We start from the raw sequence: 19945 nt of genomic DNA, 5'->3' as shown, positions 1-19945 counted from the left end.
GCAGTTGCCTACTCACTGATATCGTGTGTGTGTGTGTGTGTGCGTGTGTGTGTGTGTGCGTGTGGTGTTGTGTGCGTGTGTGTGTGTGAGAGAGAGAGAGAGAGAGAGAGAGAGAGAGAGAGGGGGGGGGGGTGGCGGGGGGGGGGTGGGGTGGGGGGGGGGGAAGCTGAATCAATTCCTTATTCGACTTGCAAAAATGATGGAATGGTCGTCAGACGCGTCAACTCATCTTTCAGTCTAATCTGGTGTAAGATGGTGACGTTCTATAAGTATCTTTACCATAATCATACGTTGTTCTTAAGAACGAAAAGCCTTCGGAGAAATAACGAGCAGGTCAATCGTAATTGCAGTAATTTTCTTGGCAAAATAAATACATATATGAATGATTAGATAATAATTGTACGACTTCTTTTACAAAACCAAATCAGCCTAGCATTCACGATGCGTCTCTCTCCTCCACCCTTTGTCAATGTGCATATAGATCGCATTTTGATCAAACATTTTCATGGTAGCTACTGTCAATCTCTCCTCTCTCTCTCTCATCTCTCTCTCTCTCTCTCTCTCTCTCTCTCTCTCTCTCTCTCTCTCTCTCTCGTTTACCACGGCACTAAGACTTCATTCATGTTGGTGTATTAAATATTTCTTTCTCTCTCTCTCTGCCAGGGCTCTAAGACTTATGCTCTTGTATTTAATATCTCTCTCTCTCTCTCTCTCTCTCTCTCTCTCTCTCTCTCTCTCTCAGGGCTCTAAGACTCATGCTCTTGTATATAATATCATCTCTCTCTCTCTCTCTCTCTCTCTCTCTCTCTCTCTCTCTCTCCCAGGGCTCTAAGACTTATTGCTCTTATATTTAATATCATCTCTCTCGCTCTCTCTTTCGTTCTCTGAGAGACAGACATAAGGATCCTTGTAGCCAACGCCTCCTAAGGGTACCCGTAACATGCGATTAAGTGAAGTCCTGACACCAATTTTAGCCCGATGTCCTCGTCTCCTGAACCAAGCTGAACCAAGCCCACCTTATCACGACACGGCACAGCCATGGATACTACTCAGGTGTTCTGAATTCCGAGAATTTTTTTTCCTTTTGCGTTTTAGTTTGGTATAGCTTTGCCGGGATCATTTTGTATATGAATATTGGAGAAGTATATTTCCTTATTTCATGCCTTTGACTCACGCGTTTTGATGCCCGAGTTTGTTTAAACTGGTTTCGAACGCTAACTTTTTGGTAATGATGCGTGTGGGAACCCTGACTTTTCATTAATTCCACTTCTTGAAGAATGGGCAATTATATTATATATACCATCATCGGATTATTATTAATGTAATACCAACGTTCCCTTAGTTTTAATAATACTTGTATATCATTTACCTGCCTCATATCTTTCTTAAAATTGTCATTATCGTGTTATTCTGTACTGTGGGATTTCATTCCTTCAACTTTTACGCGTTAGAGAGGACAGGGCGAACTGGAACTCGCTTAGTTCCAGAAAGAGATGTCTGAATAGCAGTTATATTCTTCCAATACATTTATCATGATTATTCATGGATTACTATTTATTTTTTAAAGTCATTATAGAATCCTTCGTCAAATTCGCAATTATAATGAAGATAATCGTGAGTGACTTGTAAGGATTCGTTATAGAACGATCATCAACTTCAAAGATAAGCAGCCTCGCTCATCGCAAAACTTACGTCTAATACCCGATTATATATAATATATATATTATATATATATATATATATATATCTATATATATATATATATATATATATATATATATACACACACACAAAGTTACGTGTCGCAAAACAGAACCCAAACGTCACCGTGACCCTAAACTTTGCGACCAACTTCAAACCATCCGACCATCGCTGACACCTCTCACGACTCTATAGAAGAAGAAGCCGCAGCGATCGTCGCAGATTAAATTACGATATATATATTTTTTTTTTTATTTTGAGTTTCCGGCAACGTAAATACGATACAGCTGACCCGCCTATACGAAAGGGTAACGGGGAGGTGATATTCCACCGAACCTTTTAATGAAGAGTGTTGGAGTGGATTAGAGATACTTTAATTCCTTTTGGACCCCTTTAACGGACTCGATGCTCACTTGTCATCGGGGACTCGATGTTTTGGGGAGAGGGGAGAGTCGGTCTCGCCGTCTATTGTTTATCTTCGCTCAGTAGTTTACAAAACACCACCGCCACAGGATGCCGAGATAGCGATCCGGAAATTTAGAGGAATAGTGCTCTCTTTTAGTGTTTTTTTTCCGAGAGGGGGACATGTTGTTAACCTTGCGATGATGAATTGGACACCGGCGAGAGACAGGGACAAATATGGCGTTGGTAAGTGGGAGAGAAAGTGAGAGAGAGAGAAATAGGAGTGAGCGAAAGCGGAGAGAGAGACCCCAGAGGGGAAGTGTCACTCACTCACTAACACACACACTCACTCGGGCCTGTCCTGTTTTATACGGCTGGTTTTATCCGATTCCCTTTTGCCCTAATCTACGTTTAGCTAACTCGGCCATAACTATTAAAAGAAGATTTGGCGTTCATTTGTTATAAAATAAAAAGGAAAAAAAAAAAAAAAAAAAAAAAAAAAACAGTTAGGATAGGACCTAATTAGCCTAGGTACGTATAGACCTCTAAAACCGACTGCTTGAAGAGGGAAAAGCTTGACTAAACTTTGGCCAAAAATCTGTTGTAATAAAAAGATTTTGTTCATTTGTGAAATAAAAAAAAAGTCAGGACCCTAATAGCCTCTAAACGACATCCTACTAATGTCACTGAAGAGGGAAAAAAAACTAATTGATAAATTAAATTTATTTTCTATTTTACCTCTAGAAACGAAAATTAAAAGCCAAAAGCGGTCATTAAAATGAGCCTCGACAATGCCCTTACATTTTATGATCAGTTTCTTTACTGATGAACACTTCCTTCTAATAGGGTAAAAAACCATGTACGATCAATGTGTACAGCCCCAAGAAAAGTACATTATAACGTGTCCTGACACTGGAGTAGAGGTCTTCAGCTCCGTTTCTCACCAACAAGAAGTCGCATCTGATGCCCATCTCCGATGTCAGGACGCATTACTAATGTACTTTTTTTGGGGTTGTACACATTGATCGTACATGGTCCACCCCTGTACCATGCGGTTTTTTACCCTAGTGGGGTAAAATAACGAAAGGCCACATGGCGGCCACCTCAACCATAGCACGACCACCTTCCCGAAAATTGGAAATTTATGGGCTTAGTTTGTGACTTGGGAGAAAAAATTTTCTTAAAGAGGAAAGTATAGAGGTTCTCGATGTGTTGCTTTGACGACACTGGCTCTTGACTAATGTTGTCTACCCTGGGTTACAGGACGTGTTAAAGTTATTTTATGGGAAGGTGGTCGCCCTACGGTTGAGGTCAGGTGGCCATTCAGTGTTTTACCCTATAGCCTAGGTGGATAGGCGTCGGCCAGATCTTGCTCTATTTATATTGGCCGTGGCTTCCATCTCACATGTGCAAAGCACCCTCAAAGGCATATTTCATGAGTGATATCACCCAACATAACCTTTCTGTAGCATAATCTAAGCGTGGGGCATCATGCATTCATGTGACGGGGGTGGCTGGGGTACTTTCCCCCTTGACTTGGTTAAAACAATAGCCTATGTAGCGGAAGAACACGTGGACAACTACTCTTGGTGAAAATGAAAACTACCCTATTACCAAGCCCCTCTGGTTGGTTTCCAGTTAAAATGTTTCCCCCAGTCAAAACGTCTCCCTTCCAAAACATCCCCCAAGTCAAAACATCTCCCCAGATTAAGATATTGAATAGAAGGCCAATGGTAAAACGCTACAATGTATTAAAACAAAAACGTAAATTCAATATACTATATATGTTGCATTTATTTTTATTTTAAAAACATACAAGATATAAAATTTGCCAACAGGCTAAAAGCAGAGCAGTCATTTTGTTAATCTTAAGACACGGATGATCCAGTTAAACGGGCACATTTCCTAAGTACCTGTTGGGGACTCATTCTTCCTTCTATGTATTGTCCCAAATGTTAAACAGCTGTCCTTGCACTTGCTCGTACACTTTCCTGGCCTCTGTTGCTGGATAATTGTCCTTCAGACACTAGACGCACTTGTAAATTCGCTAGTCTTGACTGATCCATCAGCAACTGAGCCAGGAGATAGCTCCAATAGAAGTGAATGCCAGCTAGAGTCATTGTCAGTTAACTTCTTGTTTGTGATGGTAGTTGACAACTCCTGTGTACTGGTAGTTATCCAATTATCTACTTGTTTGTAATGGTAGTTGGCAACTCTGTGCATTGGTAGTTATCAAGTTAACTACCTGTTGGTAGTTGTCAGTTTTACCACTACAGAACATACTAAATGAAAAAGTATCACAGCATTGCGATTCAAATTTTTTTGGTTTTAAAATAAACTTTCTTTCTTTTAAGTGTGTTTCACCTACCACTGATATTGCTTATGGTTGTGGATGTGGCTAATATGTTCAAGAAATGAATAATTGGTTCATTGTGCATTTGCCTTGAACAGTACTGCTCATATAGAGATGAAATTCAAAATGTATAAGTATAGGCTAGATCTCGTCAACATATTGAAAAATATATTTCCATGATCAAAAGTATGGCATTGCCATGGTATAGTTTGACCCTTATTTGAGACTGGTTAACTTTAAAAAGCCTTCGACTTACAACCTCATGATTGACAAGCCATCTAATGGGCCTGAAAAGAACTAGGGGCAGAGTGGTCCCTGGCTACTATTCACATCAGTGACATACTTAGTTTTGAAATGTATGGCACTTACACATAAAAGAAGAAAAATTTAAATGCAAAATCTACTACAAAATTTTTGACCATGTAAGACCACTGTATACCATCTGTACAAGAGGATTAGCTACATCATCAGATACTATAGCCAATGGCTACCAATTTACATGTTACCTAGCAAGACTAATGAACTGTTATTTACCATGGAGGAGAACAATGTTGTGCAAGACTGTTTGCTTTATCATAAGGGACATTAGTGGGTCAGATTTATTGCCTGCCAAATGTATGAGCTTTTGCTAATGACTTTACTTTTGTTGTTTCAAAGTTTTTTTTTATTTAATTGGGGAAAATCACTCATTTATGAGTTTCCCCAAGGACTACAGTAAGGGGTCTGCAAGTTGATTCTTTTCATTTTCTTAATATTGTTGTTTTCTTTATAACCATTGTAGTGCCTATATCCTTAATTTTATCCCTTACAGTAATACACTAATTTATTAATGTTATATTTTCATTTTTCAGCCATTTACAATTTCTCTGGGATCAACGTGCATGTATTAAGCTCAATGTCGGTGAAACAGTGCATATCTTGGAAGAATTGGGAGAGTGGTACTTTGGCTATGCATTACATAATAAGTCCTTGAGAGGGGGTGTTTCCTAAATCTTATATTCAGGTAAGTACAGATCATATCATATATTCTCATGGGATAGTTGTTAATATATATATATGGTGTGCGTATGCATTTTTGATGGTTTGATAAGGCAATTATGTGAATGTGGTGCAAAAAAACTTCTTTTGGGTAAAGCTAATAATTAAAATGGATGGATGTACAACTTAAGGGTGATATGAATTGAATTTTGCAAAGTTTTTGATATAGGTACAACATTAAGAAACTTGTGAAGTATACATCCATATTTATTGAATAATATTTGAAGATGGTTGCTGAGATCGAGCCTGACAATGCTACACAAGGCATGCTTGTAATGATGCATGGTTTGGGTTCCAGGGAATTGCTAAGTTTGAAATAGTTACTGAAATACTACTCTGTATTCTAGTCTTACAAAGGCTTTAAAATTTTGTTTAGCTTTTAGCACTAGAGGATACTACTTATCATTAGTGTCTTTTCTCTCTAACAAATTACTATGTCAGTTTCTTGTTTTTCAGTTTTGCTGCTAATTTACTTGCTGAGGTAATTAACATTTATGCTGTCAATGAAGTATACAGTTAAATTTTGATTTGATAAGTAGGATAGAATTTTGTGATATACGGTGTGCCTAATGTACATACATGCATACATACATATACTGTAGTGTATATTTATATAGCTCATGTCATAATTATGTAGCAGAGGCCCCAGGAATAAAATAAAAGGATGTACCAAACACTTTCGTGTTGTCTCTGCTATATTTATTGCCATATGCTATAAAGAAAAATATACACACATTGTATATGCTGTATATGATAAGATAGCACCAAGCCAAACCATATTTTGATATGAAGTATATCCACTTGCATATAATAATCATTTGATTAGATTATTACACAGGCAGAAAGTGCTGTACAGCACTAGTTTTAATCCTGTTCGTAGTTTTTTATTTTTAATTTTTAATGTTTTAGGGGACTTCTCAAATGTTCCAGAATGTTATGAAGCTAATTAAACCTTCCTCAAGTATGCTTTGAATATTGTATTGGGTTATTTTTTAATTAGAGTAGTTAGTGTAGAGTATGACAGTTTAGTAACTCTACTAACTGCTGCCATTTTTCATACTTGTATTTGCAGTGTAGAGGATATTCTAACATTTGCAATGTAGAGTAAATTCCATTGCATAGGAATGGAATAAGTAGATGAGTTTGATGAACAGTTTTTAAGTTATACCAGTAAACATTTTTCTCCGGTTGAGATGTGAAAGTTTTTGTTTCATTCTTGAAATTTGGCAGAAATACCTTAATTTCAAATGTATCATTATTTATTTATTTACTCATAATTTCAAATGTATCATTATTTATTTATTTACTTATCTGTTCATTCTTTCAGGTTAAAGACTGTATTGTCGACAAGACAGGGTTAGTTGAAGTAGTAACACCGAGGCTTCACCTATTGTTTCAAGAGGTCACAGCTGTACTGAGAGAATGGGGAGTTATACTGAGAAAGCTTTATGTGGTAGGTATTTCATACACTTCTTTGTATATTTATGAGCACTGCCTTGTATTAGTAATTTCATTTGTTACAATGTCTAGTGAGCCTTTGTATTGAAAGCTATTGAATGACTGCAGATTGCATAATGATCACAATATCAGTTTGCAATGAAAATAGTTAACAGTAATCATAGTGTCTTCAATAAGTTTCTTTTTGTGCAGCTCATAAGTTAATACATAGATTTTAAACATCTAACTCACCTGGTAGTTATGTATATAGATTATGTCCCTGACGTCAGCTATATATGTATATAACTACCAGGTGAGTATGTTCAAAAATTTATTTCATCATGAAAATAAAATTTTTATCTGTGTAAAGTGACATACAGAGTAATCTGTGTACTACTACTTTCAGGAGCAAGACAAAAACTTCAGTTTGCTCCGAGACACCATGAAAGAAATCATAGCTCACCGCAGCAAGATTCTTTCTGGACAACTCCCATGGGGGATGAGCTGAAGCAGCTTAAGCATCGCCATAACCCATGGACAATTGATCGTGTCAATGAGTAAGGAGGCGTGAAGTTATAGTTATCTATCAGGTTTGAACCACTTTTCAGTGATAAGTGTGTTGTATATTTTGTCAGTTCTTTGAATTGGAACACAATGAATTAAGTTATTTAATAAGTTTTAACTGCATTTTTGATAGTATACTGTATATTGATGAGATATGTTTCTGCAATCTGTTAATTTTTATCTGTATTTACTAAAATATTGATGTGTTTTTTTTAGGCGTCTAGGCCTTGACTTGGTAGTTCGCGATGATCACGGAAACATTTTGAATCCGGACATCACCTCTGCTGTCAAGCTCTTTCGGCATCATGATGAAGCTGCCGCACGGACTGCGGAAAGTTAGATAGAAAACTCTCTCTCTCTCTCTCTCTCTCTCTCTCTCTCTCTCTCTCTCTCTCTCTCTCTCTCTCTCTCTCTCTCTTCTCTCCTCTCTCTCTCTCTCATGGAGAATCTTAACCCTTTCATGTCCAAACTGACCTAATATAGTATGTAAAATTACTCTATCCCCTATCTATCCAACTGATGTAGCGGTACGTAAAATTTACAGAGAAATTTTTCGTACGTGTGGTAGGGGCATTTTTTTTTTATTTCGGACAAGTAGCGATTTCCTTAGGTTAGATCATACCTTGGACCGTGTATCTCGGGTATCAATACGCCAGCAACGTAGTTTCTGTACTGCGCATGCTCAAATCCCTGGCAGTAGTAAAATTCTCACAATGAAATCAGCTGATCGCACCTACACTTCCCTATCAGTGACCCCAAAGCCATTTTCTTAACTCTCCCTTTATTCTTCAACTTTTCCTCTACAATTTCGTATATTTACAAACTAATTTCTATGAAAAATAAACCGAGATAGGGGCTCTTCAAAAAATTGTTTTTGTTCATGAAACTTACCTGTCAGATATATATATATAGCTTGTATTCTCCGACGTCCGACAGAATTTCAAAACTCCCGGCACACGCAGTGGCGGGCACAGGTGGTTAGTACCCATTCCTGCCGCTGGGAGGCGGATATCAGGAATCATTCCCATTTTCTATTCAGATTTTTCTCTGTCGCCGGTCGGTAAACAACTGTTTACAGACCTCCGCCTAGGATTTTGAAACTTCTTGTGCTAACTTGAGTATTCTGATTGACTTTTTTTTGGTTTTGATTTGGCTTGTTGGCTTTGGCATACGTGATAGTGGATTTGATTTGGATTTGGCTTTGACTTTTCTTTGATTACGATGTCTGGATCTAGCTCTGCTAGCTTCAGGGTGTGTAAGGTGCATGAATGTAAGGTGAGGTTGCCGAAAGCTTCGGTAGACCCTCATTCAGTGTGCTCGGAAATGTCGTAGTCATGTATATATGTTGAATGATAGATGCATCGAGTGTGAGCAATTGACTGAAATTGAATGGAAGGCATATGATTCTTTATGTGAGAAAGCTTGAGCGTGATAGAATCAGGAGGTCTTCCTCTAGGAGTGCTTCTGTGAGTAGAAGTCAAGGTAGAATTGTATCTCCATTAAATCCTCCTGTAGATGTAATTCAACCTGATCCTGTTGTATTGCCTCCGAACAATCAGGAAGTGTCTGCAGAAGGAAGAGTATTATTTACGATCATGGAGTCGATTCGCGCCTGGAATGTAAAGTGATTGCTCTACAGTCAAATGTGAATTGTGATAAAAGTGTTAGTGCATCTATGTTGTGGAAGGGGGGTCAGATCGGTCCCATAATGCCTCTAGGCCTAGGCCCCTGCCGGACTCCCAGGCCTTAGGAGAGGGCAAGCTGAAAGCCGAAGGAGGGTTACGGGATCTAATGACCGGTCTGACGTCCCTTCGGCAGAAACTGAGGACGAATCTCAGGCTGCCGGTGTTCGTGCACGGGCACGAATACTAAAGAGTGCTTCTCTTCTTCTGAGACTTCCTCTCCTCGCCGAGGTTGGGACGCTCGGAAGACCTCTCAGGGGGAGAGCGGCAGGGGCGCAAGGTGTCGCACAAGCGGCTGTCACCCCTTGGTTTTCGCCCTCTTAAGAGAGGTTTCAGAGAAGAGGACGCTTCACGTCCTTCTGATCATTACGTAGATTCATCACCTGAAGATTTTGAAGCTTTTCCTCCACAGAAAAGGAACAAGACTTCATCAGGGGAGGACTCTTTCGAGCGTCCAAGTCGCTCTAAGCATGTTCCTGAGTTGAAGAAAAGGGCATCCCCTCGCCCATCTTCCTCGCACAGGATGAGTCCTTCTCCTGATCGAGAACTTTCCCCTTCAAGGAAAATGCTTTGGGAAATGCAGAGACAGTTAGCCTCCTTTTTTGAGAGAAAGGAAGCAGAAACTAGTCATCGAAGGAAGGATAGGTGGCTGCCTGTTAAGAGGACTAGGCAGTCCCCGGCTCCTCCTCCGCGTTTTTCGGCCTTTGAGTCTCCTCCTAGTAGCCGACGCATTAGAGAACGTGATTACGTTCCTCATGAAAGGGCGTCTAGGAGAGACGAATTTGACAGAGACGTGAGTTGTCGCACAGGCGGCCGGCGTCTTTGTCAAAAGGCCGAGAACGCTCAAGGATCAATATCGGAAGTTCAAGCTTTGCATGTTGATAGATCATGCTCGGCGTCTTAAGCAACGAAGCGCTTACCAGGACGCTCGAGAAGACGCTTTTCAAGACGCGCGGAACGCTCGCCAAGACGCTCTAGCTGACGCTGTTCAGGACGCACGGCGTCCTACACATCATGACGCTCAGCAAGACGCTCGAGCTGACGCTGTTCAGTGGACGCACGGCGTCCCTACACATCAGGACGCTCTGCAGGACGCTTCTCAGAACGCGCGGCGCCTTGCATATCGGGACGCTTTCCAGGACGATCAACAGTTGAGTCCGAAACGTCAGGATGTTTCTCATGTTAAAGTGTCGAAGTCATCGCGATCTTTGAAGGGCGCTGATGACCGAGAGAAGGATTCGTCTAGTGATCGCTGCCCTACTGATGATGATGAACCAAATGCGTCAGCGTCGTCAGACTATAAGACGTTGACGGACTTACTTAAGAAATTGTTCCCAGATAATTTTCAAGCGCCCGTTCCTTGCTCTCCACCTTCACAATTTGCCTCATCGAAGGCCAGGAAGGCCCCTGGCTTCGTTAAGATGGCCACTTCGCTCTCTGCGAAGAGAGCGTTTAAGAGAGTCCAGGATTGGATGGATTCAAGGAAGGTTAAAGGGAAGACTTCTTTTGCACTTCCTCCATCTAGACTGAAAGGGAGAGCTGGGATCTGGTACGAAACAGGAGGTCTTATTTGTCATCGGCTAAGGTTTCCTGGACAATGACGGAGACTGATCATCACCTCAAGGGTTATTTAAGACGCTAGAGGTGTTTAACTTTTTAGATGGTGCCTCGGGGCTTTGGATGTACAATCGAGGAGTCAAGACTCGATTTCGTGGAAGAGCTTTCGAGTGTATTAGCTTGTATGGATAGAGCAGTAAGGGATGGCTCTGATGAGTTAGCATCTCATTTTGCTACAGGTCTGCTAAAGAAGAGAGCTCTTCTATTGTAGCTTTGCGGCGAAAGCAGTTTCTCCCACGCTCAGAACGCGGAGTTATTATTCGCCCCCTTCTCTAGCACCTATTTCCGCAGTCCATGATTAAGGATCTGTCGGTAAACTTGCAAGAAAAAGCAACAAGGGACCTCTTGACTCAATCTTCCAGACGACCTACTCCTCAGGCTTCTACGTTCAACAGCTCCAGCACCAAGAAGAAATTTAAGCCCTTTCGTGGAGCACCTTCCTCTAGAGGTTCTTCGAGAGGAAGGGGTCCTTCAGAGGTAAGATCTCTTCTATCAAGAAAAGGAAAAAATTGACTTTCTGCCCTTCAGGCACCTGTAGGTGCGAGACTCACCTTATTTGCTCAGGCATGGAGGACGATAGGGGCGGACACCTGGACCCTAGATGTGATCGAGAGAGGATACAAGATCCCTTTCCTCTCTGCGCCTCCTTTGAGCACGAAGCCGATAGACCTGTCGCCCGCATACCAGTCAGAGAAAGCAACAGATCTTACTCGACCTTCTAGATCAAATGTTGGAAAAGAAGCCGTAGAGGAAGTCCTGATGCTGGATTCCCCAGGCTTCTACAACAGGTTATTCCTGGTTCCGAAGCAGTCTGGGGGATGGAGACCTGTCCTAGACGTCAGCAGACTGAACATTTTTGTAAAAAAAGAAAAATTCAGGATGGAAACTTCTCAGTCTGTGCTAGGGGCCTTGAGACCAGGGGATTGGATGGTGTGCATTGGACCTTCAAGACGCTTATTTCCACGTCCCGATCCATCCCCAATCAAGGAAGTTCCTGAGGTTCGTCTTAAAAGGGCAGGTCTTCCAGTTCAGGGCTCTGTGCTTCGGTCTGAGTACGGCGCCGATGGTTTTTACTTTCCTCATGCGGAATGTGGCGAAATGGCTTCACCTATCGAAGATAAGAGTCTCGCTCTACCTGGACGACTGGCTAATCAAGTCGCCTTCGAAGTCAAGGTGCCTGGAGGACCTTCAGACGACATTACAGCTGACGAAGGCCCTGGGCCTTATAGTAAATTACGAGAAGTCCCATCTGATCCCCACGCAGGTCCATCGTGTATCGGAGGGGATTCAGATGGATTCAGCGGCTTTTCAAGCTTTTCCATCAAAGGAACGTCAGCAGAGATGCTTAGAGAAAGTGTTAGCCTTCTTAGGGAAAGAAACATGCTCGGCGAAAGAAAGAATGGATGAGTCTGCTGGGAACCATTCTTCGCTGGAGAAGTTTGTTTCCCTGGGGAGGTTGCACCTCAGGCCACTCCAGTTTTTTATGGCAGAAAACTGGAAAGACAAGAATCTAGACTCGACTTTGATTATCTCAAAAGCGGTCAAGGATCATCTGAAGTGGTGGCAAGATCCGACCAAACTCTCGGAAGGGATGTCCCTCAAGCTTTTGAACCCCGACCTAGTGTTGTTCTCAGACGCCTCCATGGTGGGCTGGGGAGCAAAACTAGAAAGGAGGAAGTGTCAGGCCTCTGGAGAGGGGAACAGAGGTCCTGGCACATAAACTTAAAAGAATTGGAGGCTATTCGGTTAGCTCTTCAGTTCTTCGAAGAACGATTGGTGGCCGAGTTGTCCAGATCAACTCGGACAACACTACGGCTCTCGCTTACATAAAAAAAGCAGGGGGGACACACTCTCGATCACTGTTCGTGATAGCGAGAGACATCCTTCTATGGGCGAAAGCTCGAAACATAGTGATCCTGACAAGGTTTTTCATTTCAGGAATTCAAAATGTTCGACGCGGATCTTTTAAAGCCGTCGACATCAGATGCTTCCCACAGAATGGACCCTACATCTAGAAGTTTGTCAAGAGCTATGGAAGTTGTGGGGACGGCCGCTAGTCGACCTCTTCGCAACCTCGAAAACGAAGAGGCTTCCGATTTATTGCTCTCCAGTTCTCGACCCGGAAGCAATAGCGGTAGATGCCATCCTATGGGACTGGACGGGGATGGATGTGTACGCCTTTCCCCCGTTTCAAACTCTTAGGAGAGGTAACAAGGAAGTTTGCGGCGTCGCCAGGAGCGAGAATGACTCTGATCGCCCCCTTTTGGCCCTCAAGCAATTGGTTCACGGAGGTCATGTCCCTTCTTTGGTAGACTTCCCGAGAACCCTGCCAGAGAGAGTCGATCTTCTCAAACAGCCCCACTTCGAGAGGTACCACGGAAACCTCTCCGCTCTGAGTCTGACTGCGTTCAGACTATCAAGAAGTTGGCCACCAGAGCGAGAGGTTTTTCAAGATCAGTGGCAGAGGCTATTGCCAATGCGAGAAGAGCTTCCTCTCGAGCAGTTTATCAGTCGAAGTGGGCTGTCTTCAGGAGATGGTGTAGGAAGAAAGGTATTTCCTCCTCCACGACCTCTGTGAACCAAATCGCTGAGTTTCTTCTGCATTTGAGAAATGTGGACAAACTAGCAGTGCCCACAATAAAAAGGATACAAGAGTATGCTGTCAGCTGTCTTCCGCCACAGAGGATTAGACCTGACAAATGATAAAGATCTTCACGATCTTTTGAGATCGTTTGAGACAACCAAAAGTTACTACAACCGAAGGTTCCATCATGGAAACCTTGATGTAGTTCTAAGGTTCTTGATGTCGGCTCCCTTTGAACCTCTGCATGCTGCCTCATTGAGAGACACTACTAGAAAGGCGATTTCCTAACTGCTCTTGCCACGGCAAAGAGGGTTAGTGAAATTCAGGCAATTAGTAAAGATGTGGGTTTCAGAGGGCACAGTGCAGTGTGCTCCTTGGATCCTAATTTCTTAGCGAAGAATGAGAACCCATCTAACCCCTGGCCAAAAAACCTTTGAAATCAAGGGGTTAACAGAGTTCATCGGACAAGAGCCAGAGAGTCCTGTGCCCTGTCAGGGCTCTCAAATTTTACATGCAAAAGACCAAGATTGTCGGGGTCCTTCTGAGAACTTATGGTGTTCTGTCAAGAGACCCGAATTTCCTATGTCGAAGAATGCACTGGCATTCTTTTTTACGGAGCACCATCAGGAGGCCCATGCGTCCTGCTCGGATGGTGATATGAAGCTTTTGAAAAATAAAAGCCCATGAAGTGAGAGCTGTTATTGCAACTTCAATGGCATTCGAAAGAATATGGCACTTATGATATCCTTAGCGCTACTTTTTGGCGAGCAACTCTGTGTTTGCTTCACATTACCTGCGGGATGTGAAGACGGCATATGAGAACTGCGAGTCGCTAGGACCATACATATCCGCAGAAATGGTGTTGGGGGCAGGGAGCAGCACAAAATACTATCCTATAGAAAAGGGGTAGGTGTGCTTTTTAATTTTGGTGTTGGTTTATGGTTGAAGGGTTGGTTGCTTGAGGCGCTTTCCCTTTCTTTAGCCTAGAAGGTTATGGGACTAACTTCGATAGGTTAGGTCAGGTGGTGGTTTTTAGCTTCGTTGCCCTCACAGTATGGTCAATATGGTCTAGTCACATTGTGGTCACGCCCCCGTTGACAGATCATCTAGAGCACACCAACTACACAGGTCACTACCTTGTTGGCAACTCTAGTAAAGCAAAGCAGACTTCGGTGACAGTAATCAAGAAGTCAGCTATGCTAACAGGTAGGAATCAAGATGTCAATCATCTGCACTTGAGGTGTTTCCTAAATCCTTCTATTCTGTCCTTCCCACCTCCAATGATGGGATTCAGCTATATATATATCTGACAGGTAAGTTTCATGAACAAAATGTTATTGTTATGATACAATAAAGTTTGTTCATACTTACCTGGCAGATATATATAATTAAAGTACCCACCCACCTCCCCTCAGGGGACAGTGGTATGAAAAATCTGAATAGAAAATGGGAATGATTCCTGATATCCGCCTCCCAGCGGCGGGAATGGGTACTAACCACCTGGCCGCCCACTGCGTGTGCCGGGAGTTTTGAAATTCTGTTGGACGTCGGAGAATACAGCTATATATATATCTGCCAGGTAAGTATGAACAAACTTTATTGTATCATAACAATAACATATTCTAGCAATAAATGTTGACAATGGTAAAATTGTTTTTCATTTTGATCAATTTATAACGTCAAAATGAAAACTGTTGCCGGATCCAAAGCCATTTTTCTTGACCTTCCCTTTATTCTTCAACGTTTCCTCTACATTTTCGTATTTTTACAAAGGAATTTCAATGAAAAATAACCGAGATAGGGCTCTTAAAAAAAAAACAAATTCTAGCGATAATTCTCACTATCTGCTGGGCAGAGCGCTATGTTTCTTATCCTCTTTTCTATCGATTTTTTCACCGGCTGGACTTTTTCGTTTTCCATTTATTTATATGTCGATATTTAGGGAATTTTATGGCTTTATCATAAAAAATAATTCATTCACCTGACTTTCATAGTTTTGGGTAGGAACGAAAATATAAAAAAAAAAAGTAAATTTTTTTTTTTTTTTTTTAAATAACTCACATTTTTTGTATTTTAGGGGGCTGGGACTCTTATTCTGACTATTCCACCATAAAATACTTACATTTAGAAAAAAAAGGACAGCAAAATGAACGTTGTTGGCATAAAATTTATATTTTTGCGGAATTTTCAAAATGATAATTTTTTCGCACTGTTGAGCGCTCCCAGACACCTCGGATATCTGGGGACACAGTACTCAAAACTAAGCGGATATGAAAGAGTTAAAAAGATCAGAAACATCCCTGATTATTGAAGGAAAGCTTGGTGTGCTTTGTAAGAAACCATAGAGTCCTTTTTTAATTGTTTCATTAGTATGTGTGAATGAAAGTTCTTGGTAATATGTTTACTGTTATACGCCGGTAATATGTTTACTGTAATACCATCAATTCAGATTCTTAAAGGTCTGTTTATTCCCTGATAGTAGAATACATCTTCCATTTCTGTAGTTATATCTTTACCAAGAAGAATGGAATTATAAAAGTTAGAATACAAAGTTATTAAAGGATCATACGTACAAGTTACATATAATAAAACATATTTGCTGTATTTTTTATACGGTCTTTAAACATTGGTGTACTTTAGTGACTAGATGCCCAAAGGTTACTAAAGGGGGGGAGCCCATATTAGTTTACTTAAAATTTCTGGCCAATTTTACAGGGAGTACAAATTCAGTTGTGGTTTATACCTACAACAAGGTTGAATGCTGTATGGCTTGGACTTGTAAATTATTTATATATATATCATTTTTTATTTTTTTTAATATTTGTACTTTGCACATTCACATGGTTAAGATATATCTTTCCTGATAGCAAAGAATGAATTGTAAACTTGTTTTTCAGCTAGAAGAATCGATGGACGAATACCAACGGTCCGCAAAAAGCCCCATTATCATGGACAGCTCCTTCTGTCCTTTACAAACATCATTATTAAGGCAAGTAGATTGTATTGGAGTATGTTGGATGTTATTGAAGAGAAGTGTTTGAGTGAGGATTATCTTATGATGGGAAACTTTTTATTATTGTTATACTGAAATTTTTTTAAAGATCCAGGAAGCTCCTATATGTCACCTGTACTGACTTTGAATTGGCGTTATGTATGTGTCTTTGATAGGTTCATTGTTTGAAAATGATAAATGCCTTCTATATGGTCATACCTTACAAACAATTTATGTTGTTTGTTGGGCATGTAAAGTGTACTATCAGTTCAATTTTTGTTTGCTGGGCATGTGAAGTGTACTATTAGTTTAACCGGATTCAGCTAGGCGCTAGAAAATTTTCATATTGTTAAGACCTGAGGTTTGTAGCTATGAAAAATACAAATTGTCTTAGAAAATTTGTCATTTCACAAGCTGAATTAAGAGGGAATGAACTTTTAAGTCTTGAAATATAAATAAGTTTTACTTACAGTTTTGCATATGTCATTTGCAGGTTCCAGAGTCCTCAGAAATCTCCCTGGGTCTGTATGTGGGAGACGCAAAGGAAGGAAAGGAGAAACCTTTGACGGAGGAATTCATCATCCCTTGGGGCAGAAGAGGGTTATAATGGCCATCCAGACCTCCTCCTAAACCTAAATGTCTCTTTACAGTATGTGATGGGTTTTACTTAGTTCAGTATACTATGAATGAATGAGTAGGTTTCTGTGAATCTTGTCTGCTTTTTGCTTTTCTTTTTCACTTTGGTCTCTTTCTGCTGAGCTGTCCAACTTCTTTGGTTTTGTGGTGCTGTGATTTTTACCTCTCATTTGAGAACGGATACATCCGGCAGTCACCATAAGATTCCAGAGCTGGCATTGAGGAGGTTTGTTAAAATAACATTTGATGATAATGATAATTGTTGCAAATGCCAAGTACAATATTATGTCTTAATTGACTAGACATTTGAATACCACATTAATCCTAGTAGTAAATCTGATTTCTCTATCCCCCCCACCCTCATTTTCACCCTCCCCACTACCTGCCACTTGTTTCCAAGGAAGACAAAAATAAAAAAAGGTTTTGATTTGTATACTTAAGAAAAAGTTGACAGTCTAGCCCCCCATGCCTTCCTTCTACCTCCAGTGATTGATAGTCATCTATTGCAAGTGTACAGAATATTTGTCATATGAGAAAGTGGTCTTACTCTAGTCGGAGAGTTCTTGCCTTATGCTGGTACACTCTGCAATTACAGGCATTCAGTGGACATTTTGTTTTTCTGGTTTTTATGTTATAAAGATCATAGTTTTATATATAACATAAATCAATTCAATTTTTGTGTCTTGCAGGATCTGAGTACAATTACATTAGATGAGAGTCAGTTGTGGTTGATTGGGTATGTTGTACGTCAGGGTTCCATGGCAACTAAGGAGGTGGATCCCAAAAGGACATCCGCTTTGCTAACAAAGAGGGTAACATCAACAGATTGCATGAGAAGGTAGCTTTTTCTTGTTTATTAATCCTTTTTCTTATTTCTCTGAGAATAATTAATTATAATTGTATTGTTTAAAAGTTTAGAAATATATGTAGGATTATGAACCTTTTGTATTTCTCCCTTTATAATTTGTATACTGTGACATGAAACTCCTAATAAACTATATTAGCTGTAAAACAAGTCATTAGATTTTTATGGAATTATATTTTAAAAATTATTTTCTCAGAAATTTATTTGTATAGATGTAGATATCTAAATTTTATTCTCTTCCCACCTTTGTAAATATTGTGTACTACGGAAGGAAATCTGTAACCCAACTAGTGAAATTAAATTAAAACTTCTTAATTGAAAATATTTTACAGTGTAGTTTATGGCAAGAAACAAATCATTAGGTTTTTAAAATTCTGTCTGGTTGAAGAGAGTAAAGAGTTTTTTTCGTTAACCAATTTGCCTTAGCCTATCCAAGTTTGATTCCCCGCTCTGCCAATGTGAAATCAGAGAAAATTAATTTCTGGTGATAGAAATGAATTTCTTGATGTGATTTGGATCCCACGATAAGCTGTAGGTCCCGTCGCGAAGTAACCAATTGGTTCCTAGCCAAATAGAAATATATAATCCTTCGGGCCAGCCCTAGGAGAGCTGTTAATTAGCTCAGTGGTCTGGTAAAACTAAGGTATATACATACTTATACCTTAGTCTAAATGTGTGATTTTTGTGAATTCTAGATATTCCATTGCCAATTTGAAAGAAAAAGAAGTGTCTTCTGGTTTGCAAGTAATTTATATTTTTAGTATATTGATAACATGTCAGGTAGGCCTAGGCTATGGCTATGAATAATTGGTTTGTTTGAAAGCAAAATGTAGATTCCTAACAACTTGTCACCGGTTTTTCTGTATCCGTTCTTTTTTTTCTTTTAATTCTAGGCCCTTTGGTATTGTGATGCTGGAAATGACGTCCTATTTCCAAAAAATGAAACTGCTTGCCCTTGATGGGAATGATGCCAAGGAAAAGGACTGCTGTGCTACGTTTTATCCGTGAGTTTTTAGAGTGAATGAAATGGTAGTTCTTTGAAAGTTATTTTGCACTTTGTCTTGATGTTCTTTATGTGAGTTATGTGAATTTGTTTTTTCCTGTTTACACGTAACAAAAACTGTAACAAAGATGTATTTGGTCTCAGTTTTAGTTCATCAACAGTTATCTCTAGAAACAATTAGTATACAGGTATATTGAAATAGTATAGGAAATTTTAAGTTTGCACTTTGTATGTGTTAACCTTCAAAGAACTGTGACAGAAGCCCACAAATAATGAAACCCAAGTGGCTTGCTGAATTATGTTTAAGAGCAAATATTGCTAAGCTTTCCGTTGTTTCAGATGTGGGTGAAGGAGACATAGATATGAAGAAATTGCTGTCATCTCGAAATGAATCCATCAAGGACAAATAAGACAAACTCACAGGGTATATGGTTTTCCTTGAGCTGATTAATGGAGATTTTCAAAACAGGTAATTACCTTTATGTGGAATTTTTTGAGTTTGGCAGTTTTACAGATATACAGTATGTAATTGCTACTGTAGTTTTATTATTTGGATTTTATCTTTAATATTGTTTGATTGAAGGTGGGATTATCTCCTGGGGATTTTGTGTTTGTAAATTATGCAATTCACTTAATTGTGCTTTTGTATGTGTAGCCCAGTCAGTTTGCGTAGAAATGCATCATTTTTGAAACCCTTCTTTATTATGTATATTTTTAGCTTGTTGGAATTTCAAAAAAAATTCATTGACCACCTTCATTGGCTACTGTAAAGTTATCGATTTGGCCTCTTTACTTTTATTTGTATGTATACCATCTGTTGATATACTAAATTAAGTTCAGGTATTCAGGTTTAAAAGAACACCATAATCAGTGACCACAAATGAATTTGGTGATCCCCTTCCTTCTGAAATCTCAAAAGATAAATGATGTTTAGATGTGTTATATATTTTGTGTATGGTAATTACCCGTCTTTCAGTGTTAGCCAAACCAGCAAGTTTACTTCTTTCCCACCTACCTGAAGCCAGTTTGGTGTAACGACATCTAGGAATAGTGTACATTCTTTATATATTG

General features: G+C 39.9%; 1 pseudogene; it reads left to right on the top strand.

Annotated features, from left to right (window-relative positions):
* The first annotated feature begins 2202 nt into the window (after positions 1–2202).
* Positions 2203–16977, top strand: LOC135224062 (dedicator of cytokinesis protein 5-like; annotated as a pseudogene).
* Positions 16978–19945: the final 2968 nt, after the last annotated feature.

This window comes from Macrobrachium nipponense, chromosome 10 (assembly GCF_015104395.2).
Source record: "Macrobrachium nipponense isolate FS-2020 chromosome 10, ASM1510439v2, whole genome shotgun sequence".
In the NCBI taxonomy this organism is placed as follows: domain Eukaryota; kingdom Metazoa; phylum Arthropoda; class Malacostraca; order Decapoda; family Palaemonidae; genus Macrobrachium; species Macrobrachium nipponense.
This window is presented reverse-complemented; position numbering and strand designations above follow the sequence as displayed.